At 27.3% G+C, this 10,205-nt stretch overlaps 1 protein-coding gene across 2 annotated transcripts in view; it reads left to right on the top strand.

The window, feature by feature from the left end:
* Positions 1 to 2,496: 2,496 nt before the first annotated feature.
* Positions 2,497 to 10,205, top strand: part of LOC129616474 (uncharacterized) — a 73,406-nt gene continuing 65,697 nt past the window's right edge. The window contains exon 1 of one of the 2 annotated variants that reach the window (XM_055532121.1): positions 2,497 to 2,704. The gene's annotated coding sequence lies outside the window, so the exon portion shown is untranslated. Of the gene's footprint in view, positions 2,705 to 3,934; positions 4,056 to 10,205 lie in introns of those variants that run through there. The other variant, XM_055532123.1, reaches the window with a different exon arrangement.

Here is a 10,205-nt window from a genome sequence, read left to right as displayed (position 1 = left end):
GCCTGTGAATATGATACTCCCTTTAACTTTTTGCTATTTTTGGAGCTCTTTGCTCATTAAGTTTAGCTTGATTTTGTTTGGATTTATTCTTTTTCAATCTTCTTTTCTGCTATTCTGTTTGCAACATGTTTTTGGTATGTTCTTGTATGTTCCTTTTGGTATGTTCTTCTTGTCACTAATTTAATTGTCTTTCTTACTTTCTGCTAAAAAATTTGGAAATATGTTTATTAAAGTCAACAAATAATTTTTTTTAACGATAAAAGAGTTTTGTGATTTAATATTAGCAGCAGCTCGACAGTTTTGTGATATTTATTTAATGTTTGAGAAAAGAATGTATTTATATTTCAGCAAAATTTTTAAATGTAGCCAATTGTGGCGTTTTAGCAGATTTGAGTATCTTTGTATTCACGTTAAATTTAAAGCAAAAATGTATCCAAATGGATACAATTGTATTCAAGTGGGAACGCTAAACAAAAAATAAAACGAAAATGAATAAGTTGTGCAGCAAATCGGTATAAAGTTTATACGATATGAATACAACATAATATGGATTGAAGAATACATATTTTTTAGCACTTTTCCAAAAATTTTTTTGAAAAAAAGTGCTTATTAGTTTCACTCTGTCCGTTCGTTCGTCCATCCGTCCGTCCGTCCATCCGTGGACACTTTTTTTGTTTACAAAACTTCTACACCCTTGAAAATAGAAAGCAGAAATTTAACACCTACATAGACCTTTACTAGAAACTTATTTCCGCAGAACAAAATTTTTACCTATCTCCCCCTCTAGAATTTATACCTCTCCAAAACCCTAAAAATGGCCTTTTTTAACTATTTGTTGAAATGAAAATTTTGCAAACCCAGAAAGGCAGTAGGTTGCTTCTTCTATCACGGCATGCTATACTTGAACTTTAAAAAAACAAAATGGACGTTAAAATTTACCGTTACATAAAATCCGTTTTTTCTCAAATTTTTAATGTTGTTTTTCTTCTAGACCCTAGGTTGTGGGAGCCTGAAATTTTAGTAGCTTTTAGACACTAACAAATAATTTATTTCGTTAGAAAAAAATTTTTTTCAATCTTTACCCCCTCTCAAGTTATTGCCTCTTGAAATTTGTAAAATTTGAATTTTTGACGCCTTATATTTCCGAAACCGCAAGCTTTTGCAAATTTCTATAAACGCAAAAAGCTAACGGTAAATTCCATGACATTAAAATATAAAATTATTTTTCTTAACTCATACAATTAAACCTTAAAATCGAGCATTATGTTGACCCTACTTTGTATTAATTTTGGCTTTATTTCAAAGACTGCATAAATCGTTCATCCTAAATATATGCAATCATAGAAATAGTTTTGTATATGAATGAAAATAATTTTAATAGTGTGATGGGTCTACTATACTCTACTATAGACTGTATTTAAAAGCAGAATTTTCACTTGTTGGAGGAAAAAGTGCTACAATACAAACCGTTGGTTTGACCCAACTTTATTTTCATATAGGGGACAACTTGAAATGACACATTTTGTTTGATTATAAAATTTCAAAAGCACTATCATAATTATGAAACTTAAAATCAAATAATTACAAACTTAAATTCTAAATTTAAACCTAATAAAATTTTTATTGACTTTATTTTAAGCTGTGTATTCTAGACTGAAAAATATAGCACCAATTTTTTTTTATTCAGTGTATTATCATTCTTACTCTCAATTCACTCAGATACGTTGCCTGACAAGGCGGTACAAAAAAAATGCGGAAAAATCTACAAAATATATTAAATCAAAATTATAGTTAAAATTTCGAGTTAAAATTTGAATTTTTGATATGTTGTTCAGAAAACTCCAAATTTCATTTAGGTTTTATTTTAGGTTTTATTCAACTTTTCGTATAGAAAACTCCAAATGAAAATATTCAAAAACAATTTTTCCAAAATAACAACAAAAAGAATGATCCTTCAGAAATGTAATTTTGTCAAAAATACATAGGCAATTTTGCAAATGAATTCACAAAAAAAGCAAGGTCCAGACTTTGATTTTTTGTAGTGTCAAGGACTCACACTTTGTGCCGAAATTTAACAATTTGTTTCAAAAAATTAATTGCTAGCAGAACAAAAATTAACTGATGGCTACTCAAAAAATTGATTGTTGTTATTTTTCTTTTAAAAAATATAAGAGCAAATCGGATAAGAATAAAGTAATTTGGTATATGAAAATAATAAATATGGTATATGAAAACGGAAGTCGTCATCAATATTTTAGGAAAGAGAAAGAGAACGTAATTTTGAAGACGATTTAGAAAGAGATTGAAATTGGAATTTTTAATAAAGTGCCTGTATACATGCTAAATGTGTGATTTGGAGAAAATAATGTCCCAAAGTTGACAAAATTTAGTGAGCAATTGCCAACACTTATTTCTAACTTGACTTTTGTCTTATAGTACAGCGTTAAAATGCTGCGTTTGTTTTTGTTCTTCAAAAATGAAATGAAAATAGTTTAGCGAAAAAGCTGAATGCCTTTCTTTCGGTCCTGTTTAGAAAATATAAAGTACGTAATATAAAGTATATGCTTACATTTGAAATATTTTATACTAATACGATTCAGTCAAACTTAAATAGGAAGTTATACCTAAAAGTTATTGTTTTAGAAAAAACTACGAAGCGCTAAACTTGCGTTTCTATAAGCTGAAAAATATTGAAATAATAAATGTAAGTACTCATCATAATTTATGGTTACATATTTTATTAAAAATCACGCATATTTCTGCATCTCAATCAGTACTTTTGTGTGTTTTAACTACAAAATCAAATTTAACTCGCAGAATCAATGGTTTCATGTTAGCAATTTCTAAAATATGTGTGTATATACGCACATACAAATGTATGTACATTATGTACATTTGTATGTACGACTTGTGCAGAGCTGGATGTTTCAATTAATATTCAGAACAGCATGTGCCTATGCGTAAGCACTTTATTTATTTACTATTTTGTATTTACATGCATACATACTTACGCATATGTATGGAAGGGTAAAATTATGTGTGTACCTATTTAAATTTATATATGGATATCGCAATATACATATTTTCCTTTTTATTTTCAATTCATGATTAATTTGATATTAATTTTAATAAAAAACTAGTTAAATTAAAAAAATGCGTGCATGTCACATGACAATTATCGGATAAGTTGACAAATCGCATGTTGACAGATAACCATTTTGTTTTAATTTATATATCTATACACGCGTGTATATATGTAATATGTATTTATATAGTACTAAAAAAAATTTCGGATACATGACTGAATTTTATGCAGATATCTTAACTTCTCCGTGTAAATCGCAAATTGCTACGTACTTATATACATACATACATACATGAAGTGTCCTGAAAATTGATCAATATACTTTTGTTAAGAAATATGTATATTATTCTTATATTACGAATTTTCGAATAAATTAGAAATTGTCAGAGTGATTTGGGATGTTTGAAAAATAAAAAATGATTATATACAAAATATGTACATAAATTATTTTATTTCGTTTAAATAAGAACAGAATGAAATTTTATGTTCTTACGAACTGGAATAATAAATTACAGATAACAAAATATTTTTCAGTCAAAACAAATACCGTATATAAAAAAATAACTTTTTTAACTACATAACATATTTACATAAGAAAAAGTGAAATTTTTAATTACATAACAATTTTATATAAAAACATAAAATTTTGAATCCGTTTTTCTTAAAGCTAGTAATGTTTGATAACAAAGTATATTTCATGACAGACATTTTTATATAAGACTTGACAATACACAATTTACTAATACATTCATACGGTGCATTGAAAATTGATCATTGTACTCGTCATTTGTTAAGAAATATATTTTATACTAGGTATTTTCGAATAAATTAGAAATGTTCATGTGGTGATTTGCGATGTTTGTAAAATAAAAAACGATTAAATACAAGAAATATGCAGAAATTATTTTATTTCATTTAAATATTAACAAAATTAGAATTCTTGTCCTTACAAACTAGTTACTTATTACAGGTAAGAAATTACATTATAATAAATTACAGGTAACAAAATATTTTTCAGTTAAAACCAAAATAATAAATACATGACAAAATTGTTTTTGTAAAAACTTTGATACCTTCGTTCTTTGGCAACGTTCTCCTTTTCACGTAGACTATTGCTTGTCCATCCTTCGCCGCAAAACTTTCGGGGTATTTTTATTTATATGAACGTAATTAAATATACTGTTATATTTTATTTAAATATGATTACTAATAAAACTTTAAAAAGTACACCAAATCTTATTAATTTATTTAGTGATTTTTTTCAAAATCCACATTTTGTTTCATGCAAAATATGACAAACAAAAGAAAAAATTTATTTATATATATTATAAATCTTTATTTTATTTAATAACACGAAAAATTAAATTTAAATTAAAATTAAATTTTAAACAGGAAATAAACTATTTTACCGCACAGCGACGCAGATTTCCCGTACGAAATTTATATATGGCCTAAAGAATACTATAGTCTCATGTTTTGTACAATAATCAATAGACACAAATCCAAAAATATTAACATGGCTTGTACATTATAGGAGTCTATGCATACATACATATGTTGGTATTCATCTATGCATTATACAATTTTTTTTTCATTTCTTTTATTTAACTTTGGAGTTTATTTACATTATTAAAATCTTATCATAGCAGGGAATTGATTAAATTATATTTACCGCTGGCAAAATAGTGAAATTTAAAGTTCTTTCAAATTAAAAATAAAAATTAATATACATACATATACATATATGTAAATAAGTGAAAGTAACTAATAATTTAACAGGTAAAACAAAAACTATATAACTATTCTCACAGGTAAAAGAATTAATGTTCTTTAAAACTAAGAAAGTAAATTTTAGAAAAAGCAAATATTATTAAATTTATTATACCCGTAAAAACGTATGTTCGAGGTAACGCTAACATATAATAATCTGAGATGTAGACTTAAGTGTACGTTTTTGATCAGTGCCGAATTCTGAGTCGGTTTAGCTTTGCCTGTCCGTCCCAAAGATAACTCAAAAACTACTTGAGCTAAGTTCACTAAATTTTCAAAAATAATTTATTATAGTAAATGCGATAACCCTATTTAAATTAGATATAATCAGGGTATTGGTTCGGGTAGCTGCCATACAACTTGAAAATTTGTTTGACTATATCTTCGAAGCTATAAAAGTTGTATTGAAATCTAGCGCAACTAAATATATTAGTAAGTCGAATGTGTTTGATAAAATTCGTTGAAATTGCTTTGCTCCTTATGGTAGTTGCCATTTACCTTCAATAGTAGTTTGACCATATCTTAGAATACGACAACCTAAAGTCATAATCTTTCAAATAGTCAGCTATGGCATATTTACTCGTGCATAAAATAACAAACTAGTACGGGTATCGCAGAGTCAACTCTATTTTTTTTCGTTTTCAAACTACTATTATATATAGCTTCTTCTTATTTTGTTTTTGCCTAAACCTTTACTTTATTTAAAAAATTTAATCCTATATGTTTACCACAGTTTTAAAAAAACAGGTATCCATTCATAATTATGTATGTTTGTATTTATAATTTTGTTTCTAATTGTTCCAACAGAAAATTTTAAAATTTTCAATTCTAATACATTCATGTGTACATACGTTCATATGTTGGAACGAAAAATTTTAAAATCTTCAATTCTAAAACATTCATATATACATAAATACATATATTCATATATACATACATACATATATTTGAATAAAATTATTATTTTGCTTTTGACTAAACCTTTTCTTTATTTAAAAAATTTAACATAATTCTATATGTTCACCCACAGTTTTGAAAAAACAGGTATCCATTCAAAATTATGTATGTTTGTATTTATAATTTTATTTCTAATTGTTCGAACAGAAAATTTCAAAATTTTCAATTCTAATACATTCATGTGTACATACGTTCATATGTTGGAACGAAAAATTTTAAAATCTTCAATTCTAAAACATTCATATATACATACATATGTATTTTACTTTCTTGATTTGAAAAATTAATTGTTGTATGTTTACCTCCATGATTTAATAATTATGCGCTTAAAGTTTATTTCTATATAGCAAACCACAGTTTTAAATATTATTCAATTCATATAGAAAGCTTAAAAAAATTCTCAGGAAGCTTTAAAATATACATACATACATATTTATGTACTTAAAATTTTTTGAATACAAAAACAAAAAATATTTTGTGAATATAACAAAAAGTTATTACTTTTTGTTATATTCACAAAATTTCTTAAGAAAATTGAAAAAATCTACATTGTTTTGTTATAAGTATGTACGTACGTATTTAGTTATGTATTCTTTTCGAGATCTCATGCAAAATTTGTTAGTAAGCAAAACATAAGTGTACATTAAACTTCTTGACAATATATTTTTACGGCAAAATTTTATAAGAAAATGTTATTCTATTGCATTAAACTTTTTCAAATAGGGTATTTTCAAAAAAATATTTAGAACGGAAACTCGCTGGTATTGATTTGTAAGGGTGAAGCTTTTTTAATTTTAATTTAAAAAAAATAGAATTATCAATAAAAAATGCTCATCTGGCAAATCGCATTTTTCAGGGTTCGAACTTGGGACTTTTTGCGTAGAAATCGTATGCTACACGCATTACCCTATACACGTTAGTATTAGTGTTAACTCATTCTACAGTCACGCGTTTTATTCGCATGTATTATAAACTCCAAATACATACATACATGCATTGTAGTAGCGAATTATTTTATGCGTATACAGTCATTTATCGCTTAAAGTGCGTGCTTATTGTAAAAGGTATTTTACGATTTTATACGCCATAACTCAAAGCGAGGTTCTAAAATAAGTTACTCAAAAGATATGAGATCTCCAAGGAACTAATTATTTGTTTAATTATGTATTTTTTGGTAATTATTTTTAGAACTTTTGTTATTTTAAGTTTTATCTTATTATTTATTAGGAAAAAACATATCTTTACGTATATTACGGGTGTGGTTTTGAAGAAATAAAGTAAACTTAAAATATCTCAGCCACAGAATGGAACACAATTTCAAAACTACAGGCATAATACTTGCAAGGCTTGCAATGCAACCACACACGACTAGTTATTATATATATATAATAATATAATCGAATTCATTCATATATACATATACATATTTGAATAAAACTATTATTTGGTTTTTGCCTAAACCTTTTCTTTATTTAACAAATTTAATCCTATATGTTCACCAACAGGTTTAAAAAAACAGGTATCCATTCACAATTATGTGTGTTTGTAGTATAATTTTATTTCTAATTGTTCCAACAGAACATTTCAAAATTTTCAATTCTATTACATTCATATGTACATACGTTCATATTTTTTTTTTTTTTTTTTTTTACCCAGAGGAAGGGTGAAAAATCTCGAAAGACACTGCCAGACGAAAAGCAGTAGTGTGGAACTTTAATCTACTAAAAAACACCCTCCTCAAAATAAACTATAAAACTAGTCAGAAACGACTAACCATTAATTTTGCTCTACCTTTTTTGATTATTTACAAGCCTTTGATCTGGCACAATAGCGTACTAAGTACTCATTGTTCCAGATAAAAAGCTTCAAACTAACTAGAAAGGTCTCGTACGTTTAAGTCTCCTAACAAAGTTTGGATTGTCAACCAATCGAGGCGCCTCGATGTTGACATGATTGGATAAACGCATTTTATGATTGGCTGCTTGCTTTTTAATTTCGTCTGTAACATTTAGGATCGTGAGATCCCTGTGTATATCGGCATTACAGACATACCAAGGGGCGTTTACAATGTCCCGTAATACTCTATTTTGAAATCTTTGTATAGATTTCACAATAGCGTACTAAGTACTCATTGTTCCAGATAAAAAGCTTCAAACTAACTAGAAAGGTCTCGTACGTTTAAGTCTCCTAACAAAGTTTGGATTGTCAACCAATCGAGGCGCCTCGATGTTGACATGATTGGATAAACGCATTTTATGATTGGCTGCTTGCTTTTTAATTTCGTCTGTAACATTTAGGATCGTGAGATCCCTGTGTATATCGCCATTACAGACATACCAATCTGCGCAGCGCAGACCTCGCCTCCGCAAAAGCCATTCAAACATTCTGTATTCTTCCTCTATGTTCATATGTTGGAACGAAAAATTTTAAAATCTTCAATTCTAAAACATTAATATATACATACATATGTATATGTGAATAAATTATTATTTTGTTTTTGACTAAACCTTTTCTTGATTTGAAAAAATAATTTTTGTATGTTTTCCCCTAATGATTTGATAATTATGCGTTTAAAATTTATTTCTATATAGCAAACCACAGTTTTGAATATTATTCAATTCATATAGAAAGCTTAAAAAAATTTACTCAGGCAGCTTTAAAAAAAAATATGCATACATACATATTTATGTACTTAAAATTTTTATGAATTTTTCCAAACTATTATAACAATATTTTTTTGGAAATTTTCTTTAAATTTTTATAATAATATTTATCTGTTATATATTAAAAAAAAATAAAACAAAAAATTTAAACAAAATAAAAAAAGAAAATTCTAAAATAGTCCAAAAAAAGAAAAATATTACAACCATCCAGGCAAGCATTGATCCAATAACCTTCTGGCTATCAGTCTACCACGCTACCCACCAGGCTACGCAGTACCTTGAATTTTCCTTTATAATTCTATATTTTATTCATATTTCGTATAACTCATCAAAAACCATCATATTTTACATTATATATATATAGCTACTTCTCAGGTGGCAAAAGTACGGGTACTTCTAGAAGGGCTAGAGACATGGGACAAAAGGTATTAGATAGGGTTTTGCCTCCAGGGTCCCAGAAAAAGCAAGAATTCCACCCGCCCTCCCCCTTCACCGCCTCCCATGATGCTTTGTTACCGTTTTTTACAAAATGGTACTACATCCTGTAGGGGTAATTTTTATTTACTTTTAAAGGTATAAATATTGTGTGTAAATTCATATTTGGAAGTGTGAGTTATAACAAAAAGTGATCACTTTCTTAAGAAAATTGTAAAGTTTTAATAAAATCTACATTGTTTTGTAATAAGTATGTACGTACGCATTTAGTTATGTATTCTTTTCGTGATCTCATGCAAAATTTGTTAGTAAGCAAAACATAAGTGTACATTAAACTTCTTGACAATATATTTTTACGGCAAAATTTTATAAGAAAATGTTATTCTATTGCATTAAACTTTTTCAAATAGGGTATTTCCAAAAAAAATATTTAGAACGGAATCTCGCTGGTATTGATTTGTAAGGGTGAAGCTTTTTTAATTTTAATTTAAAAAAAATAGAATTATCAATAAAAAAAGTTCATCTGGCAAATCGCATTTTTCAGGGTTCGAACTTGGGACTTTTTGCGTAGAAATCGTATGCTATACCCATTACCCTATACACGTTACTATTGGTGTTAACTCATTCTACAGTCACGCGTTTTATTCGCATGTATTATAAACTCCAAATACATACATACATGCATTGTAGTAGCGAATTATTTTATGCGTATACAGTCATTTATCGCTTAAAGTGCGTGCTTATTGTAAAAGGTATTTTACGATTTTATACGCCATAACTCAAAGCGAGGTTCTAAAATAAGTTACTCAAAAGATATGAGATCTCAAAGGAACTAATTATTTGTTTAATTATGTATTTTTTGGTAATTATTTTTAGAACTTTTGTTATTTTAAGTTTTATCTTATTATTTATTAGGAAAAAACATATCTCTATGTATATTACGGGTATGTTTTTGAAAAAATAAAGTAAACTTAAAATATCTCAGCCACAGAATGGAACACAATTTCAAAACTACAGGCATAATACTTGCAAGGCTTGCAATGCAACCACACACGACTAGTTATATATATATAGCTACTTTTCAAGTGCAAAAAAGTACGGGTACTTCTAGAAGGGCTAGAGGCATAGAACAAGAAGCATTATATAGGGTTTTGTCTCTATGGTCCCAGAAAAATCTGACATTGGAACTTTTTAGCCCCGAAATAGCTCTATTTTTAGATTTTCTGAAAAAATTTTTGTATAACAAAAGCACGGTTTTCTTTATACTTTATATAATTAGAAACCCAAACCGAGAA

Source organism: Condylostylus longicornis, unplaced genomic scaffold (assembly GCF_029603195.1).
Source record: "Condylostylus longicornis isolate FDR11 unplaced genomic scaffold, ASM2960319v2 ptg000220l, whole genome shotgun sequence".
NCBI lineage: Eukaryota > Metazoa > Arthropoda > Insecta > Diptera > Dolichopodidae > Condylostylus > Condylostylus longicornis.
Note: the sequence above shows the minus strand (reverse complement) of the source record. Positions and strands in the feature narration are given on the sequence as shown.